This window comes from Protomyctophum parallelum (assembly GCF_964188405.1).
Source record: "Protomyctophum parallelum genome assembly, chromosome: 4".
NCBI lineage: Eukaryota > Metazoa > Chordata > Actinopteri > Myctophiformes > Myctophidae > Protomyctophum > Protomyctophum parallelum.
This window is the reverse complement of record NC_139700.1, coordinates 12,847,277-12,866,599: the sequence shown is the minus strand read 5'-3', so window position 1 is coordinate 12,866,599 and position 19,323 is coordinate 12,847,277. Positions and strand designations below refer to the sequence as shown.

The window sequence follows — 19,323 nt, the reverse complement described above, 5'->3', positions numbered from 1 at the left end:
CACACACACACACAGGTGGACACACGCACGCACACACACACACACACACACACACACACACACACACACACACACACACACACACACACACACACACACACACACACACACACACACACACACACACACACACACACACACACACACACACACGTGAATGTAAACGTCATTCTGCATGTTCAACTGCATTGTTAAACCATGACCATGAGATTAATAAATAAACCAAAAATACGCACCCACGCACGCACGCAGTGTGTAGAAGGATGGCAAGCAAGGTTTGTCGCAAGAGTTTTTCTATATATCTTTTAATGAATTTAGCAAAATAACAATTGCAGTTCCCAGTTAAATGTGAACCAAAGTTATATAGGCAACTGGCTCCAAAGGTATTGGCCATTAATTCCCACACCCAAACTCTCAGATGTGAACAACACACAGCTAGCTCTATACTAGCAAATGACATTGATCACTCTTTACAGAATTACCCAAACACTGATGCCTTATGGCTGATTTATATTTAGTCATACAAAGGTGTCCCGTGCTACAAATAGCAGATATTTAAGCACAACGCATCACATGTCAATCTGCTATTTTTACTGAAGGACACCTACTGTATACTGTATAGGCATTATTTAGTTCCTTTCTGACATCTGTACTACCATTTTTGAAAGAACGTTGTTTGGTTAGACATGGCTGTTACATGAAACAATTGAATACAATATGCCTAGAAGAAATGGACTTACAGCTGAAATAGCAGTCTCAACCCTGCCTTGTCTTGAATGCACAACTTTGAAGTTTTACAAAACGCACGCACACACGCACGCACGCACACACACACACACACACACACACACACACACACACACACACACACACACACACACACACACACACACACACACACACACACACACACACACACACACACACACACACACACACACACACACACACACACAGTTTCACAAAGCACACTTTGCTAACCCTGCATGTATATGGGTTAGGTTTTAATTGTCATTAAAACCTAAACCTAACCCAAGCCTTGACCCGTTGCCCTCAACCTAAACCTTGATGCTTAATATTAACTCTAACCGGAATCTTCTTTTTTAATAATTATAATGCTAAATATTCTGTAACCATAAAAATAACTCTTTCCTCTCCTTGTACTACCCTTGTGGGGATACAAACACGCACGCACGCACGCCCGCATGCACACCCGCACACACGCATGCATGCACGCAGGCACGCACACACACACACACACACACACACACAGTCTTGTGCGTTCCTACTGTGAAACGTCACCGTAATAAAGATCGTGCCAGTCGTTGGTTTTCCATAACATGCCATAATTGCCCTGCATGTGGAGCCACTCGACTCCGTGTCCCAATTTTGGAGATGGTAGCTCATAACTCTGGTTAGACTAAATTAGACCAAATAAGAAGATGTCCTTGTATGGCCAAAGTCTGACAGAGGGTGACGGTGGGTAGACCAAAAAAAGATGCAGGGTATTAGTTAGGGGTCTGGGAGAATTCTTTCCTAAAGCATCATGATATGGAAGTGTAATGCTGTGCCTGAGGTCTCCAAGGCAACCTGCTGCCTTCATGCAATGCACAATTAGATCAGATGCGTGGGGTCAGGTTACACACACACACACACACACACACACACACACACACACACACACACACACACACACACACACAGGCTTGTAAACCCTGACCCTCTCAGTTCATCTATACCCTTTTAAATGTCTTGCACTAATAACAAATGGACAGATCATTATACGATTGATACACACTCAGCTACAAGGCAACAGTAATCTCCCAGAACCAACAACCTCCGATTCCTCAAATAATCAAGACACCATCTTTATTTCTGTCCCTCGCTAAAAGAAACCCTAACTCAACCTCATAAACAACATTTCTTCTTCACCACACAAGTCTGCTAAAGTGAACAGTTCTCCATCTTGGCATTTCTACAGTCAGTCATTAAAAAAACACCCACAACTCTTTTCTTTCCATGGCAATATAAAAGCAAACAAATGACGGGCGACACCATACCTCCTGAGAGCCGAGAAACGCCCGCTGTCACGCCAAAAGAAACATCCAGATGCATCTTAAGGTTCCCACGTCCATTGACAGCTCGCTAGCCTCATAAATATCAGTGAGTGAGAGCTAGGCCAAGGAAGAGATCCACTCACGACAACAACAAAAAAAGGACCCTGGTGTGAGACTGACTTTGGGAGGAAGGTCTACAAAGGGATCTAAGAGGCTGCAATCGGACCCTCAGGTGGCACAGCACTGAAGAGTCTACCTGACACCACAGCTATACTGTATGGCGGCTAGTGAGTCACTACGGCCTGCTACAGTAAATAATGAATGACTTGGGGGGCCTAGACAACAGCCCTGAGTCACACACACACACACACACGTGCACAAACACACATCTACTGGCACATGAAGACACACATACTGTACACTTAAACATGCATAGTAGGCTACATGCGCGTTGTGCACTTATGTATGCACTATACCAGGGCTGCCATATTTCAGAAAATGTCAAGAGTGAGACTCTAGTGTCTTAATGCGTTCGACGCCGTCCGAAGGGCGGCGGCGAAAAAAATTGGCCTTTTTAATGTGGATTTGTCCCGTTTTAACGTTGATATTTAACCTTAACACTGATGTCTTCACCTCCATGCCAGCTGCTCTCCCTGCACTGACAGCCTCCTCATGCTTAAAGTAGAAATGAAAAAGATATCTATCTATCTATGTATGTATGTATGCTCAGACCCACCCAGCAAGCCACACACATAGTGCTCAGACCCAGCCAGCCAGCCAGCCACACACATAGTCCTCAGACTCAGCCAGCCAGCAAGCCACACACATAGTGCTCACTGCTCAGACCCAGCCAGCCACACACATAGCTCCGTAAGGGAGTGGTCAGTGGTTGCACCACTCAAAAAATCTTCAAAAAACTGAAGAGGCTACTGGAGATTGGAGAACCTGATTTGGACATGATCTGATGCAGGACAATGTCACTATGACAGAAAGAGATTCATTCATTCACATTCATTCACCCCATAATCTCAGTGGAAATTGGGGAATATGTTGTGAAATAAAAAGTCAGAAAACTGGAATGTGGGATAATGCCTAATTTTACATTTTCTTAGTTCAAACACATCTGTGGGCTCTCTCTCTCTCTCTTAACAGAAACAAGACACACACACACACACACACACACACACACACACACACACACACGACTTTGTCCCTATAATGTGCACGGGCTACTGGCACCGTTCCACTTCCTCATATCACGCAAGAGACGCCACACCAGTATAGAAGACGAGAGATGGTCACTTTGACACTTACTCACTTGTTGTAACTTGTGGGGGCTATATTGTCTTCCATGAAAAATATTTCGAAGCGATGTTAAACTCCGCATGGCTCATTTCCATGCGTCACAGTCAGGGACCCTGCCGACGATTTGGCCAGGTCCACTGTTTACCCTCCTCTTCCTCCTACTGCATATATGATATATCAGCGCTGCATGCAGATCGGCTATTTTACCGTACACATGAGTGCGCGTTATTACGTGGCGGAGCCGCGGAGAAAATTGTTATTTATAATGCGTGTGAAATGGCATGTGTGGCGTGGTGCGTGGTAAAGGGTTAAATTGCGTGACTGTCACACTCAAAGGGTGAGACATGGCAGCCCTGACTATACACACGCACGCACGCACACGCGCACACACACACACACACCACATGGCTAATAGGGAGTCATGCTGACACAAGTGGAGACAGGCTTAAAGTGTGGCCAGGTAAAAGTAGGGTGTATCACCATAATCAATGGGGGCAACCTGACACAAAGTGCTAACAAGGTTCTCTGTCACCACTTTGTTGAATCATTTCCACGCGGCATACTGCTTGGGTGTATATTAGCCTACATGTACCAGTAGTTTAGTAAGGAAATAATCATTTCTATAAAAGTGACAATAGACACAATCTTGGTAAAAAATAATCTCCCTCTTTTGAAAGGCTGGCCTGATGTTGCGGCAAAAGCGGTTATCTTAAGACATTTTATTTTTATTTTCATCGGATGGGTTTCCAGGTTGTAGGTAGAACTCGACAAAATAGTATAATGTCTTCCTATTGGGACCATGAGTGACCGTGCACAGCAGATTGTGTGTCTATTTCCATAGATTAATGTTTAGCCTGTTAGTGGCAGGAATGTGCACCGCAATCCGGCCATTCGTTTTTTGCATAGTGGATGTTGGTCACAGACATACTGTAGGTCATGACCATGGTGACATAAAGGTTGTATGGTCACAGACATACTGTAGGTCATGACCATGGTGACATAAAGGTTGTATGGTCACAGACATACTGTAGGTCATGACCGTGGTGACATACAGGTTGTATGGTCACAGACATACTGTAGGTCATGACCGTGGTAACATAAAGGTTGTATGGTCACAGACATACTGTAGGTCATGACCGTGGTAACATACAGGTTGTATGGTCACAGACATACTGTAGGTCATGACCGTGGTAACATACAGGTTGTATGGTCACAGACATACTGTAGGTCATGACTGTGGTAACATACAGGTTGTATGGTCACAGACATACTGTAGGTCATGACCGTGGTAACATACAGGTTGTATGGTCACAGACATACTGTAGGTCATGACCGTGGTGACATAAAGGTTGTATGGTCACAGACATACTGTAGGTCAGGGATGTCAAACTCAAATACACATTGGGCCAAAATAAAGAAATTGGTACAAGTCGAGGGCCGGACTGTGTTTCAACACACGGGCCATTTTTGGGGAGAGGGGTAGCTGAAAGTTGACCACAAGTTGATATACTTTCACTGCTGATCAATAGTGAAGAGAAGACGCATGCTTGCGCTTGCGGGCCCTCGATACGTGACAATGCACTCGCAGTGCATTGTAGGACTTATGTTAGTATTATGGTGCATTGTAGGACTTATTGTAGTATTATGGTGGTCCGTGCAATATACCAGAGGGCCAGTTCTAATACTAATTAAATATCATCCCGCGGGCCAAAGATAATTCATTTGCGGGCCTGATTTGGCCCCCGGGCCTTGAGTTTGACATATATGCTGTAGGTCATGACCGTGGTAACAAAAAGGTTGCGAACCCAATACATGTATACTGTAGTTGGAGATGATGACATCAATAATAAACTTCAAGAGCTAGTTTTGCCTACAACACAATGGTAACTATTATTATTATTATTATGACTAGTCCATACCTGTCCAGGGTTAAGAACAGCCAAACAAACACACACGCAGGCACACGTGCGACCGCACGTGGCCCCTCGGCGCGCTGTGGGAATGAATCTCCCCGGCCGGCCTCCGACGAGAGGCTGCTACCCTCACCCTATAGCAAGGAAAGCCCGGAGACATGACTGGCAAATCCTGCACAACACCACCAGTCACCACAACAGTGCTGCCTCTAAAGAGGCCGCCACCGGTATAACAAGGCAGCATTAAAGTAAAGGAGAGGAACTGAGAGGAACTGCCACAGTTGGTTTACTACTGCGGCGATATAGTAGTAAACCAAAATTTTTTGAGTGGTGCAGCCACTCCAAAGAACAGCAATGTGTGTCCCTATGTCCCTATGTCTGTTTAGGGTCCCTATGTCTGTTTAGGGTACCAACAGGTGAGCTTCACACTGTGCACAAGTGCATGATGGGAAGCTGAATTTTTTGGGAAGCTGAGAGCCGACAGCCAATACTTAGACAACCAATAGTCCGACAGCCAATACTCAAGACAACCAAAAGTCAGACAACCAAGTCTTCAGGTTTTCTCCAGACGAAGTATGGCAATTAACTTTGATTTTACAATGTAAATTGTGGGTCCCAGAGATAGAAATATCATTAAATGGGGGTCCGTAGTCCAAACTGAGACTTAGGGGAGATCGTGCCTTTTCTGTAGCTGCCCCTAAACTTTGGAATGAACTCCCCCTCTCTGTAAAACTGTCCCCCTCTATCGCTATTTTTAAATCCCGTCTTAAAACACTTTTTTATTCCCAAGCTTTTACCCCAGAGTGAGATATTTGTATTTATTTTTTGTTTTACTGTTTGTTTCTGTTTTCTATAATATGTTTTTGACGATTTTGTGCACTTTTATTGTTCATGTTATGTAAAGCACTTCAACTCTGTTGTTTTTAAATGTGCTATATAAATAAAGTTGGATTGGATTGGATTGGATTGAATGCTTGTCAAAGTGGGGGTCCTTGAGAATAAACAGGTTGAGAATCACTGCTAGAGCCGTAAGAGAAAAGCCTGGTCACAACCTATAAGGCAGAGACGCTCGGCGGAATCTCCATGCTGGACCACATGCGGCCACGTAGCCAAAACAATCATCTGAAGCCAATTCCCGACAACAAAGCACCGCCCGGGAGCTTTCCCCTGTCAGCAGCATCGCTATAAGCTTGATCTTCTACCTGTCAATCAAGCAAAAAGAGAATGATCTCACCGGGTGTGTGCACGTGTCAGAGCAGAAAAAAGATAGAGTGCTATACTGGAAAGTCACTGCCTCGCATGTCGGAGAGAGAGAGAGAGAGACCCCATAGCAACTACGCACGCACAGGCGTCGGAGGGCAATCCATAATCACAATTTACAGCCCGCTGTCTGTCTATGTATCCATCTCCGCCCACCTGTCATGTAAATAACTGACCTCACATGCAATGCCGAGGGTCGTAAATATTTCCGCAGTTGACTGGATACGGGGATTGAGAGACAATGTTGAGGGGTCCTTTGGTTGGGCCTTGCTTGGTCCTTTGGTTGGGCCTTGCATGCTCGCTGACATTTGGCTGCCCCGCACGTGGGAAGACAGAGAGGCAGTGACAGACGGCAGGGAGATGGAGGCTGGGGAAGAGGAACTTTGTTGTGCGGCAGCAATTCAGTACAGATGGTTAACATTAGAGAGAGGGGTGGGGGGAGTTGGTTGGGTTCAGTCCATATGAATGTGTGTGTCAGACAGAATGAGAGGGACAGAGAGAGAGAGAGAGAGAATACAGTATGTGACCGTTTCTGACTGAGGAGTCATTGAATTAAAAAAAAAAATTGTCATGTCATGAAAGCAGGGAATCATAGCTTCAAATTGACATATTGGTTGTTCAGTTTGACCCACCAGTTTTGGAGATATGGCTTATAGAGTAATGTCTTGCAGAGAAACAGCGAGTTGAGAAAACAGTCTTTTTCACTTCTGTGGACTCTAACATTACACCTTATAGCTACATGTTAAAGAATACATTTCATATTTACATGTTGATTTCGGCTCTGACATTTATTTCAGACATGCTCTAGTATGTGATGAGTATACATGCAGCTCTATAAGCCAGGAAACACGGACTCCCTGTCCCATACTTTGGGACAGGACGGGAGTGTTTTTGAGGTGTTTTCTGTTTAACTCACCACCACACAACCCAACCAGTAGAGCCTGCCTGGGGTAAATGGAACACACGTGGGGTCAGTGCGATAAGTAAATATCGGCAGCAACAATCACACAAGGTATGCAAGAAAGTCTTCCACATGTGACTGGCTGAGCACACACGTGGCACTTCAAAAGCCATTTCCGTGCTATTTATTCCACCATGGGTATTGCAAAGTAAACACGTTTGAAGGTGTGTAATTGGGTCTCTGGAGTGCAGTCTGCCATGTCACATTTGACTTAAACAGGAATAAATGAAACAATTTAATCCGAATGTGAGATATCCACCATCTAAAAAATGTTGGTCTGCAGAGAGTCAATGGTCTGTATTAGGGCCTTTATCCAAAGTGCTTTACAATGAGGGTTACATTCACCGATTCTCTCTCTCACACACACACACACACACACACACACACACACACACACACACACTCACACACACACACACACACACACACACACGGTGGTGGCAACCAAGCAAGGCACCAACCTGCTCAATGGTATTATGTTCAAATAGCTTTATTTTGAAGTTGTATTCAACGCCGCTTCAAGAGTAGAGACCACCCTCTGCTTATCTCAATCACTCCCATTCCCTAAAAACGTATAATTTACACCTGCGTTCCTAGTCTCACAGCCAATCACGTAACATTCACGACAGCATATACCTGTTATCGCGTCACTTAGCTGTTGGATGCTGCTTCGTGCCGTCAAATTCCCCCCAGTCCTCCCCAACAAACCCCGTCATCCTCAGCCTTGCCCCGCGAACACTTCTCTCTCTCTCCCCTTCTCCTAGGAGCCCTGAGGGGGGCATTGTCGCTCCCGAGCAGAGCACGGCGGTCGTCAGGCTCCCAAGGCCACGCCCCCACCCTGAGTCTCGCCCCTCCTGGGGCTCCTCATCAATACACCTACATCTCACCTGTGCAATAAATACAGTTAAACTCTAGCAGAAGGTGTGGTCTCTTACTAGTGAAGTTCAAGTTGTGGCGGTGGCGGTCCACAGACACTTATATGCCCAAAGTACTATGATAATGGATAGTCATGTGACATATAGAGGGTATGCACAATGCACATGACATCATCGTCATACCCGGACGTTATGCGTTATTGAGTGGCAAAAAACTACTTTCTGGCCTTAAACTCACTTTGCCACTTGATTTGCCAATCACTTTGTGCATGTGCATACCCTTGGGTACAACGGGCCCCGGTGGGGCATGCATTCCTAACCGAATGGGAATCGGCATTTGCATAAATGGTGTTGGCAATAGGCTTGTTTATCCTCTCACTCTGTCTTCTCACTGCATCAACACTCAGGGCTGGAGGAGAAAACAGATCCAGACCTTTCTTTCTCTCTCTGCTGTGAGAATCTCAGACACCAAACAAGAGCCGGAACTCCCCATTTCCTAACACTCCGCCCCATCTCCCCGGTGAACCATTACACCCACAAAGAGCCTATACAGTCGACGTAATCACAGGGGAGAAATAGACAGACAGAATGAGCGAAGCCCAAACAAGCTAGCAGAAACCTCCCTTCCAATTAACGGGTGGAAAGAGAGGGAAAGATAGAGAGGGAAATGACGCGAGGTCGGAGCCCATAGGCTCTAATTCAACTGGTCTGATATTGATTTATCTCACAGCCTCAGGGTCCCAGAGTGGCTGCCATATTGGGCCCACCTACGCAAAAATTTATACCTGCACTTTCTTAATTGAGTGTCTCTCAGTCTCTCACTGATGTGTCAACAGACACCATTCCCACAATGATGCAGCCCCCGAAGACGCAAGTGTGACGCACATGCCGGTCCATATTTTGTGAAGAAAGAAAGTAGTAAGTTAAGTATCTTGTACATTATACCACCTACGGAAAAGCCACCAGGATCACTTTAATTCACCAAGTGATAATAATACGTACATTGTCATGGCGGTGCAGATATTAATAACGGGTGCATGTTTGTTCCGACGTACTAACAGCCCGACAGGCATTAGTCCGACAACCTACCCCAAACTGTAAACCTCACAGCAGTGGTTCCCAAAGTGGAGAGGGAATTCCAGGGGGTCCCCAGCTAAATGATAGTTTTTGTACACTCTCAGAGTTAAATTAACATTGATTTTACAATATAAATTGGAGTCTCAGAGATAGAAATGCCATTAAATGGGGGTCCGTAGACTGTTGCATATCAAACTGTTGGGTCCTTGAAAAGAAAATGGTTTTAAATCACTGCTAGAGCTGAAAAAAATCTTCTCTTATATGGGGGTCCTTGGCATATATTTTCAAATGGGGGGTCCGCAGGCTAATGAGTGTCATTTTGGGGGTCTTTGACATGAAAAAGGTTGGAAACCACTGCCTTACAGAGAAGCAGTGGGGGAGTTTTAGACTCACACAGGTGTTGGACTGTTACACATCGGACCAAAGTATGCACCCCAGCATAGACATCTTGCACAGTTTCAAAGCACACACTGTGGCTATCGACACCCATGTCACATCATCACATGTAGCCTACACGGACCGGAGTACCTCCAATATTAACGGCAACATATAATATCAGACATGCACTGAGTTTTTCACCACTCAAAAAATTAAATCACACCTGTGTGAATTAAGGGGCGCTCTTATCATCATACATCATCTCATTCCGCCCAATCACAATTTGCGTCCTCACTTTTGTCTTCACAAACACTCAAAACTGGTCATTCATCGTCAATGGCACTCAATGATTGTGTTAGGGCAATGTTTGTGTTTACACAAACCCTCAAAGCTGGACATATAGGAGGGGATAGCGCCTCTCCAAAACAAATACAATTCCATCTGCTTTGTGTTAGCTTTCATCTACCTTATTCCTGGCATGCTAAGTGGTTAACATGTTGTGTCCTACACGGTAGCTGTGATGAGTGTCAGAGACAGGCTGCTGGCTCCATGCTGGGGACCATGGCTCCCCTCTTACTGGGGTCATATAGGTCAACAGCTCAGAGCTAGCCAACAGAGCTATTGATGGTGGCCTTATGGTATGGTATGGTAAAATTGCTAGCATCTGTGATATCAAATCCCTCCACAATGATATATATATTTTATTTTTTTATCAAAAATGAGTTAGGCAGACTCTTACTAGAGCATGTCTGAAATAAATATCAAAGCCATGAAATCACATGAAAAATAATTATGAAATAAATACTTAGCTATAGGTGTAATGAAGTGAACCTTTAAGCCTGTTTTCTCAACTCGCTGTTTTCATATCTCCAAAACTGGTGGGTCAAATTGAACAACCAAGTATGTCAATTTGAAGCTATGCATTCATATGATATGAAAAAAGATCCAATGGCCGTCCCTCAGTCAAAGCTGGTCACATTTGATACTGAAGCTAGGAGATAGCAGTCATTGTTGCCAAATAATTAGGCCTACATGCAACATTATGTCATTGCCTCTGTTGTGTTGAATTCTGCTTATCAACGTTATTGGATCAGCTGTCTTAGTAGGAAATTATATGGACGGATTAATTCCAAAGCTATATAGCTGCAGAGGCTTTGGTCAGAGAGTGAGAGGTTGGAGAGAAAGGCTGAGCTGAGCTAGACTGCAGGGAGGAGAGAAAGGCTGAGCTGAGCTAGACTGCAGGGAGGAGAGAAAGGCTGAGCTGAGCTAGACTGCAGGGAGGAGAGAAAGGCTGAGCTGAGCTAGACTGCAGGGAGGAGAGAAAGGCTGAGCTGAGCTAGACTGCAGGGAGGAGAGAAAGGCTGAGCTAGACTGCAGGGAGGAGAGAAAGGCTGAGCTAGACTGCAGGGAGGAGAGAAGTCAGAGAACCCAATCTGACCCGATTCCAGCACGGCGGCCACACAGAAAGAGAAAGAAGGAGGGCTGGAAAAATAGCAACGGACAAAGAAAGAAACTACCTCACCCCAAAGAAGAAAACCACTGATGGGAAACAATGGACATTATGCCACGTTGAACTCCAACTAGGACCTGGACCTCAACACGGACTGTATTAACTAACGGGGGAACTTGCAGAACTGCCAGTTTTCTGTTATTATGCACCTTTTTTGATTGGCGCTATCCCCTCCTATGTCCAGCTTTGAGGGTTTGTGTAAACACAAACATTGTCCTAACACAAACATTAAATGCCATTGACAATGAATGGCCAGTTTTGAGTGTAAACGTTGCGTAAACACAAACATTGAAGACGAAGGTGAGGACGCAAGTTGTCATTGGTCAGAATGAGATGAAGTATGATGATAAGAGCGCGCCCTCACTTCACAATGGTGTGATTTTTTTACTATTTATTTCCATTTAACAATTTTCTTATTGGTGCTAATTGTATGACCTCATACAGAAAGTGGGCAGTATATGTCACAGGTTAATTTGTGTCCATGTTGTAAGAAAGTTACTCAGCATGAGAGCTAGTCTTCTACAGCTGTAACCATTATAATTATAATGAGCTCATACAGTCAAAGCTAAAGCACAGCATTAGTGTCCATAACTCTAACCCAGGGTCAGTGCAGTCTTACACCCTCTAAAACATTCATTCATTCATTCAAATTTTATTTATTCTCGAAATTACACTGAGTAATCAAACTCATTTTCAGTGTCGTCGAGTAATACATAAAAATAAAACGTGCCCAGTGTGCCACGCCTGTGTCGCCTTTTCCCCTTGTTCCCCTGTGATGTCCGGGAACTACCCATAGATCCGAAGTCCCGTTAGTCCGAACATGCACTGCTCCCGTGCTTGCGGTTAGGTTTAGGTTTGCTCCTGTGCTTGCGGTTAGGTTTAGGTTAGGGTTAGAGATAGCGATAGTCATTTCGGAACAATGAACCTTCTGACTAATGACACGGCACCTGATGTCCCCCCCCCCTGGTGAGTCCATGATTGACAGTCTGGGCTCCACCCGGATTCACAGATGCGAACTGTTGGCCTAATGATCGCCTAGCGTCCTCCAGGCATCTCTTCTGGGTTTTTAAACAGCTGGTAGATGGAAAGCGTCAGCAAAAAAATGTAAACGCGTTTCCATCCACCAGTTGTTTAAAAACCAGGAAAGATGCTCTAAGCTGCATCGTGCATCGTCGTGACGCTCAATTTAAAGACTGTCCGTGACTGCTCTCTGTGCTGGATCATTGTACTGTTTATTCTCCCTGTGAGCCTTTATTGTTTTGTAATATGTTCTAAGTTTAAGTAGCCCCCCCCCCCCCAATAATATGGATGTTGTCATTCAAGTGATTAAATTAAGAGGATTTTACTGTGCGCCCACATGACAGACAAAGGGACCCGCAAGGATAGCTTCATGTTTCCAACTTTAGCTCTGGCTACAAAGCTCTGTCAGCCACACCCTCAAGGACATGCACGTGCACTCACTGTCACAACTCACCACATCTTGTCCATGGGAGCAATCTCCTGATGACTGCCAGACAATAGATGTATAGGGGTGTGACTGGAAAGAGAGGAGAGGTTCTCTTTTTATAGCGGAAACCCCCCAATTACCCCCGCCTGTGGACTGAATGTAATTAAACAGTGTGTCAGTGCAGCGCAGGGCCACACCCACATGTGTGGTTCACATTAGTAAAGTCAAGCCCTGCTCTCTCTCTCTCTCTCTCTCTCTCTCTCTCTCTCTCCAGCAGATCAGCAGACAGCTGGCAGAAGAGAGTACGGGAGACATGCAGCCACTGGTCACAATGTTGAGACCAACCCTGCTTCTCCACACACCTTGTTGTGTACATGGTAAATGGCACAGGCTTCTGTGGTGGTGGGTGAGTGTTTTATCTATATGACCCCGCAGGACGATAGTTAAGGTGCTGGGCTGAACAGACAACTTGTAGTCAGAACATAAGATGGTAAAGCCAGAAAACACTATTTAACACCAATAGCCTATGTATTGTAACCATATTGATGTTGATCCCTATGTGGATATTCCCAATTTCCACTTTAGGCAACCCAGTCTACAGCAGAGGTACTGGATGTTTATATTCAACCAAATTCACTCACTGAAATGCTTAAATCTTAATATAATTGACATGTCCGACCTAGTCATACACACACATAGCCTACTGTGTACAGACCCGGCTCTCACTCTCACTCTCGCACGCACACACACACACACACACACACACACACACACACACACACACACACACACACACACACACACACACTAGGGCTGGCTGCAATAACCGCAATACCGCCATACCGCCGGTATGTAACGCATACCGCGGTGTCGGGTTCATTACCGCGGTTAAAAAATAAATAAATAAATATATATGTTTTTTTTTTATTAAATGAAAAGTTTATCATAATAAACAGTGACGCTCAGTCAGTCATGTCATACACAGTAATGAGCAGGATAATATGTCTAAACAGGTATATGCTACCTTAGAATAGATGTAGCCCTAGAGCTATTTGACAGTGCATAAACAGCATTGCTTTGACATTAACGACCATCAGCTGGACGGACACACACACACACACACACACACACACACACTCACTGCTGTGGGCAGTTCAGAAACCCGTCCACGGCCAACAGTGACATCATCGTTAGGCAGATTGTTTTTTAAACAAGATTTATTTACGTGAGAATAGTTTATCAGACTATAAAGATCAGATTACATAGAGCAGTGATTCCCAAATTGGGGTTCGGGGTCCGGGGACCCCCAGGGTCCTTGAGGCAGTTCCAGGGGGTCCCCAGGGAAATGATGGTTTGGAACCAAATGGACCCTGTAACTCTGAGAGTGTACAAATGGAACCAAATGGACCCAAACAGGGTTTATTATCGCACACACCATTTATTTATTTTTAATAATAACCGCGGTAATAAACATCCCATACCACAAGGGGAAAAAGAACTAAAGAGTAAAAATCTAATATTAAAAATAAAAACAAAGGTAGGTTGGTGGAAATGATCAATAAACTGGGGCTGTTGAAATAGCAGCAAATCTAAGTTGACCATCGAAGGACAAGCCATCACTATCAGAGTAAAAAATAAGCACATAATACGATAATAGACAAGCTGCCAAAGTGTGACTGGCAGAGTGTGGAATTTGGGGACCAAAGGAGGATCTCATGCAGATTTCACTACCAAAGGTGTCTCAAGGTACTCAAATGAATATTACACAGTGTAATATGTCAGGAAGACGTGAGGATCCGGGACATCATTTGCATGCATCACTACATTTTAGTGGGATGTATAACTGTGTATCATCTGCATAACAATGAAAATGGGTGTTGTGGTTGTGAGTAATATGTGACCCAAGGGAAGACATGTATGTACATTGAGAACAATACTGCGAAAAGGGTTAATATACTGTGGACGGGCTCGACCCATCTAGACCCCATTTCGACCTGTGCAGGGATATCACGGGACAGAACCTCATCTCGGAGCTAAAGCGTACAGTAGCAGCATAGATATTGAGGTTCCAAACGGAGCTACTATCAGTGAAGCAATAAGAGCAGAGCCAGTCATACTGTATGGTGCCAACCCATTTTACCAGGCGGTTGATTAAAATTGGATGATCAGGTGCAGAGCCAATATCTAAGTCAATATCTAGGAGTATTCAGGGAAGCAATAAATCATTGGTGAACATTAACAGAGTTAGCACTGTGCTATGTGCAGGGCCTTTTGACTCAAAGTCTTTCAGTTTTCATGAAGAAACCAAAAATACACAGGGAAGACATCTTTGAATATTATAACCACACCACACCTATTTAGCGTAATACACATAACAAGACAGAAAACAGAAAAAGGCAACAATCGCGGCACTCCATCTTTAAGAGCAGACATACCCCAAGGTCTATGAGCTGAACGATGAGCAGACTTTGAATTAAAAGCATGAGAATGGGAGGATGGAGGGAGGATGGAGGGAGGGAGGGAGTATGGAGGAATGGAGGGAGGATGGCGGGAGGACGGGATGGAGGGAGGGATGGAGGGAGCAGCACAAGAGAGCATGATCTGAAACATTGTCCGAGACAGGAAATGTTATTATATGGACATTATTCAGGACCAGTAGCAGACACAACAAGATTAAACCATTCAGTTTGATAAAAAAAAAATCTGCAGATGAACAAGGGCAGCAAACATGGATATGAAAATATTAAAGAACTCTGTAAAAAATATTACAGCTCATAAAAATCATTCTAAATATCCTAAGAAAGGTTTTGGAAGGCTATAAATTAGGACCCCTAAAAGGTGGTCTTGCCTTTAATTGAAATATTTCACCTGATACTATGGAGAGAGACTGAGGAAAACAGGCAATGTCGCAGGCTTCCTTAAGAGAGGCCATGTCTTCAGAACTCAGGACGCATTAAAAAAAGTCTATTAGGCCTACTGTATGTTATTGACCATATATGGTATGGTCCACGATAGGAAAAGACATCAATGTTGGACAGGGAATACCAGCCTGTACTGCTGGAGATCTTGGGTGACCGAATACCGTATTAGTGTGAAGTTAGGGTTAGTAGAGATAGTGTCACTGTGCCAGTATAAAATACAATTTGTCTGTCAAATGTTTGTTTTTTTGGAAGCCTTCACAAACCGAACTGACATTAGTCATTATCCAGCTACCTTAAATCCTCAGTTAAGAATGACGAAGCCTAGCTGCCAACCTAAAGACAAGGCTAAAGCTAGCAGTTGCTGGTTCACACAAACAAACAATCCAACTGTTTTACGGACAACCAGCATGCGCTGCATTGAAACATATAAACAGTAAAGAAGCACGCCACACACACACACACACACACACACACACACACACACACACACACACACACACACACACACACACACACATGAGACCAGTGTCCTCATCATTACTGTCATCCACACTGTAATTAAGGTCCTTTTCCGTGGCAAACAAACCCAGTATCTGTAACGTCCGCACCCACGCATCCCAGATCACTAGTGAGCGCCAATGTGACTCAGGGAAGAAAAAACCCACAAACAATGCCTCTTTTCTGCAATAAAACAACAAAGGAACCAGATTCATTTAGTGGTTGTTGATGGTTACTACCACCGCCCCCTGGCATTGGTCGTCAATGGTACTGTATATGGAATATTGAGGGATTATTGCCTTTCTGGAAGTATGGCATAGGGTGTAAAGTTGCCCGAATGGCCAAGGCTCCAAGAACAATCCAAACATGTAGTTTAAAGGTTTTTATATTTTGTTCCCCAAACCTCCTCCACCAAAACTCCAGACAGATTTTTTTACAGTACAACAAACAAAATTAGGAAAATAGCAAAAATGATTACTGGCCAAAATAGAAATAGGCCGAAAATAAACACTTAAGCAAACACTAATGAATAAAACCCCACTGGATAAGAACTCTCTTCAGGCTATTGACTATGCAGACCACGGCTATCTTGCCAGCAAGGTGCTAACTACAGTAGATGCAATTTCCCATTGACAGCCCATTCATCCAAACAGAAATGTCCTATCTGATTGTATTAAACAACATCAAACTCACCAATATTGCAGCTGTGCGAAAAGCTTGAATTATCCTCTTTCTATCTGCAAAGTGTTTGTTTCATAAAAATCCACTGTACACTTGTTATGAGCTTCTTCATGTCAAGAAATTCCTTGCAGGTGATTTTCTAAGTATTGGAGTTTGGAAGCACTCGTTTTTAGCAACCTCCTGCTGCCTCCTGCAATATGTGCAAATTCAAAACAGGTGGCACGCATGGGCTGTTGAGTGATATCCAACAAGCACACCCAAGTAGCCGATTTGCTCAGACACATGACGTAATTTCTCCATTCATTGTCAATGGGAATTTAATGTGTGTGCAAGACAAAATAGGTTAAGTGGCATTGTAATGTTCACATGAGAATAATAAACTAATAATAAACTCAGTATAAACCATCATATAAAGTAAACAAAGGTTCCAGCAAATCTGTTATAAGGCCTTGCAGTTAGTATGGCAACAAAAGTTCATATATGATCGGTAAAGACTACTGGCAATGTCATCGGTATGTTGGTGCTCATATACATTTTATTGTTGTCCTTTTCATTCAGAAACACCTACAGTAGGAATTCCTCTGAAACCACTTGAAAATCTTCAGAGTCAGCACGGGCTGATGACAAGAAGTCGTCCAATCAGAAAAGCCTTTGATAAAGCCTTTATCTTTTGCATTAAAAGGGGGCCTAAAGGGACACTTCACCCCTTTTGCAACCAGATCTTATTTTGATGATGTTTTGGAGACAAGAAACACTTTCCTGGGGGTTGCATGTGGGTAATATATGTTTTTAGATATTTTAATATTTCAAAGTGTCCATGATGTCATGGACATTGGGCTCACTTACTTCCTGGACTACATGTTGTCTCAGTAAGACAGCCCTCCCCCTATCCACAAGGAGGAGCAGTGCACCAAAGCATTATGGGAATTGTAGTCCAGGAAAGAAGTGAGCACAGTGTCCATGACATCATGTACACTTTGAAATACTAAAATATCTAAAAACACATATTACCCACATAAAAACCCAGGGAGTGTTTCTTGTCTCCCAAACATCATTAAAATAAGATCTGGTTGCAAAAGGGGTGAAGTGTCCCTTTAAGCATGCCCTTTAAATCCTGGAAGCACCTTGACATGTGACGACAGCGTTCATTGCCTTGAGAGATTCTATTGTACTGCATCCCACAGTACTCAAAGCTTTGACCAATCAAAGGGCTGATTGTATACACCTGTCCCAGATAGGCCTACTTTGAGAAAACACATCAAGGCTGTTCTCTTCTCCCCTTCAAGTTGACACATTAGCTGAAACCTTGCCACTGTTTGTGATCTCTGATGTTATAGTTTGAAGCTAGAACAAAGGACTTTTTACTGTCAATTCTAATACTTTATAATACTTCCAGAGTGAGTAGTTAAGACTTCTTGCCGGACTTACCCTGTTCAGTTGGTCCGTTCCTAAAAAAAGGTCAATAGTTCCCAGGGGGATTCATTGCAGTTTGTTGTGGTTGTTGTCCTCTGTCTAGAAAAGACTCTCTCTCTCTCTCTGTCTCTCTCTCACTCTCTCAGACTGTCCTCAGCTCAGAGTCCTCTCTCTCTCTTTCTCCCACTTTTATTTCTGTCTGTCTGCCACCCCTTCTCTCTCTATATCTTTTCAGTCTCTCTCTCTCTCTCTCTCTCTCTCTCTCTCTCTCTCTGTCCCTCAGAGCCCTCTCTCTCTCATTCAGTCTCTCTGTCCTCAGAGCCCCCGTCCAGCTCAGACACCACCGTAGCCTGCCAGAGTACAACTGAGTCTTAATGTGACTGGCCTTAAGGTTTTTCTTTCTTTTGGGGGAGAGAGGGAGAAAGGAAGAAAAAACACAACCACATCCCACTGTCAGTCAAGTCAAACGGTGAAGCATAGTTTCAGCCGCCCGGGCCGCCTTCCAAACAGACATGAAACTATTCTATTTCGGTCTGCCATATGAGCAGTGGCGCTGGATCTTTTTTCTTTCTTTCTTTTCGTGCAGAGTGAAGGAGGGAGTTGGAAAGGGGGGAGAGGGGGGGCTCTGTGGTGGAGCATGTAATTGCCAAGTGGCCAGTTATGGAGAGATGTAATTGTATACTTCGTCAGAAAGGAGAGTGACTCCCAACGAGACGCAAGGTAAAGGACCTTTAAAGAAGTCATAGAAAGAGTAGGAAAGAGCGAAAGAGAAAAAACACACATCGCAGCTAGCCACATAAATAAATGAGAGCTGGGATCCAGATGTGCTACATGGAGGAACAGAGAGAAGAAAGGGTGGGGAGAAAGCGGGCGGAGGAGGAGAAGAAAGAGGTTGGGGAGGCAGAGAGAGGGATGGAGGGAGGGTCGAAAACAGAGGAGAGCCAGACCAACCGAGGAACTGCCGTGGCAGCAAGAATGAAATTTTGGACACAGTGAAAAGGGTGTTTACCTTCCCGTTCCCGGGAGC

The 19,323-nt window shown here is 44.2% G+C and overlaps 1 protein-coding gene across 3 annotated transcripts in view; it reads right to left on the bottom strand.

Annotated features, from left to right (window-relative positions):
• insc (INSC spindle orientation adaptor protein) overlaps window positions 1–18,763 on the bottom strand; it is a 91,188-nt gene extending 72,425 nt beyond the window's left edge. For 2 of the 3 annotated variants that reach the window (XM_083763607.1, XM_083763609.1), the window contains exon 1: window positions 18,312–18,762. The gene's annotated coding sequence lies outside the window, so the exon portion shown is untranslated. Of the gene's footprint in view, window positions 1–18,311 lie in introns of all 3 variants that reach the window. The other variant, XM_083763608.1, reaches the window with a different exon arrangement.
• Window positions 18,764–19,323: the final 560 nt, after the last annotated feature.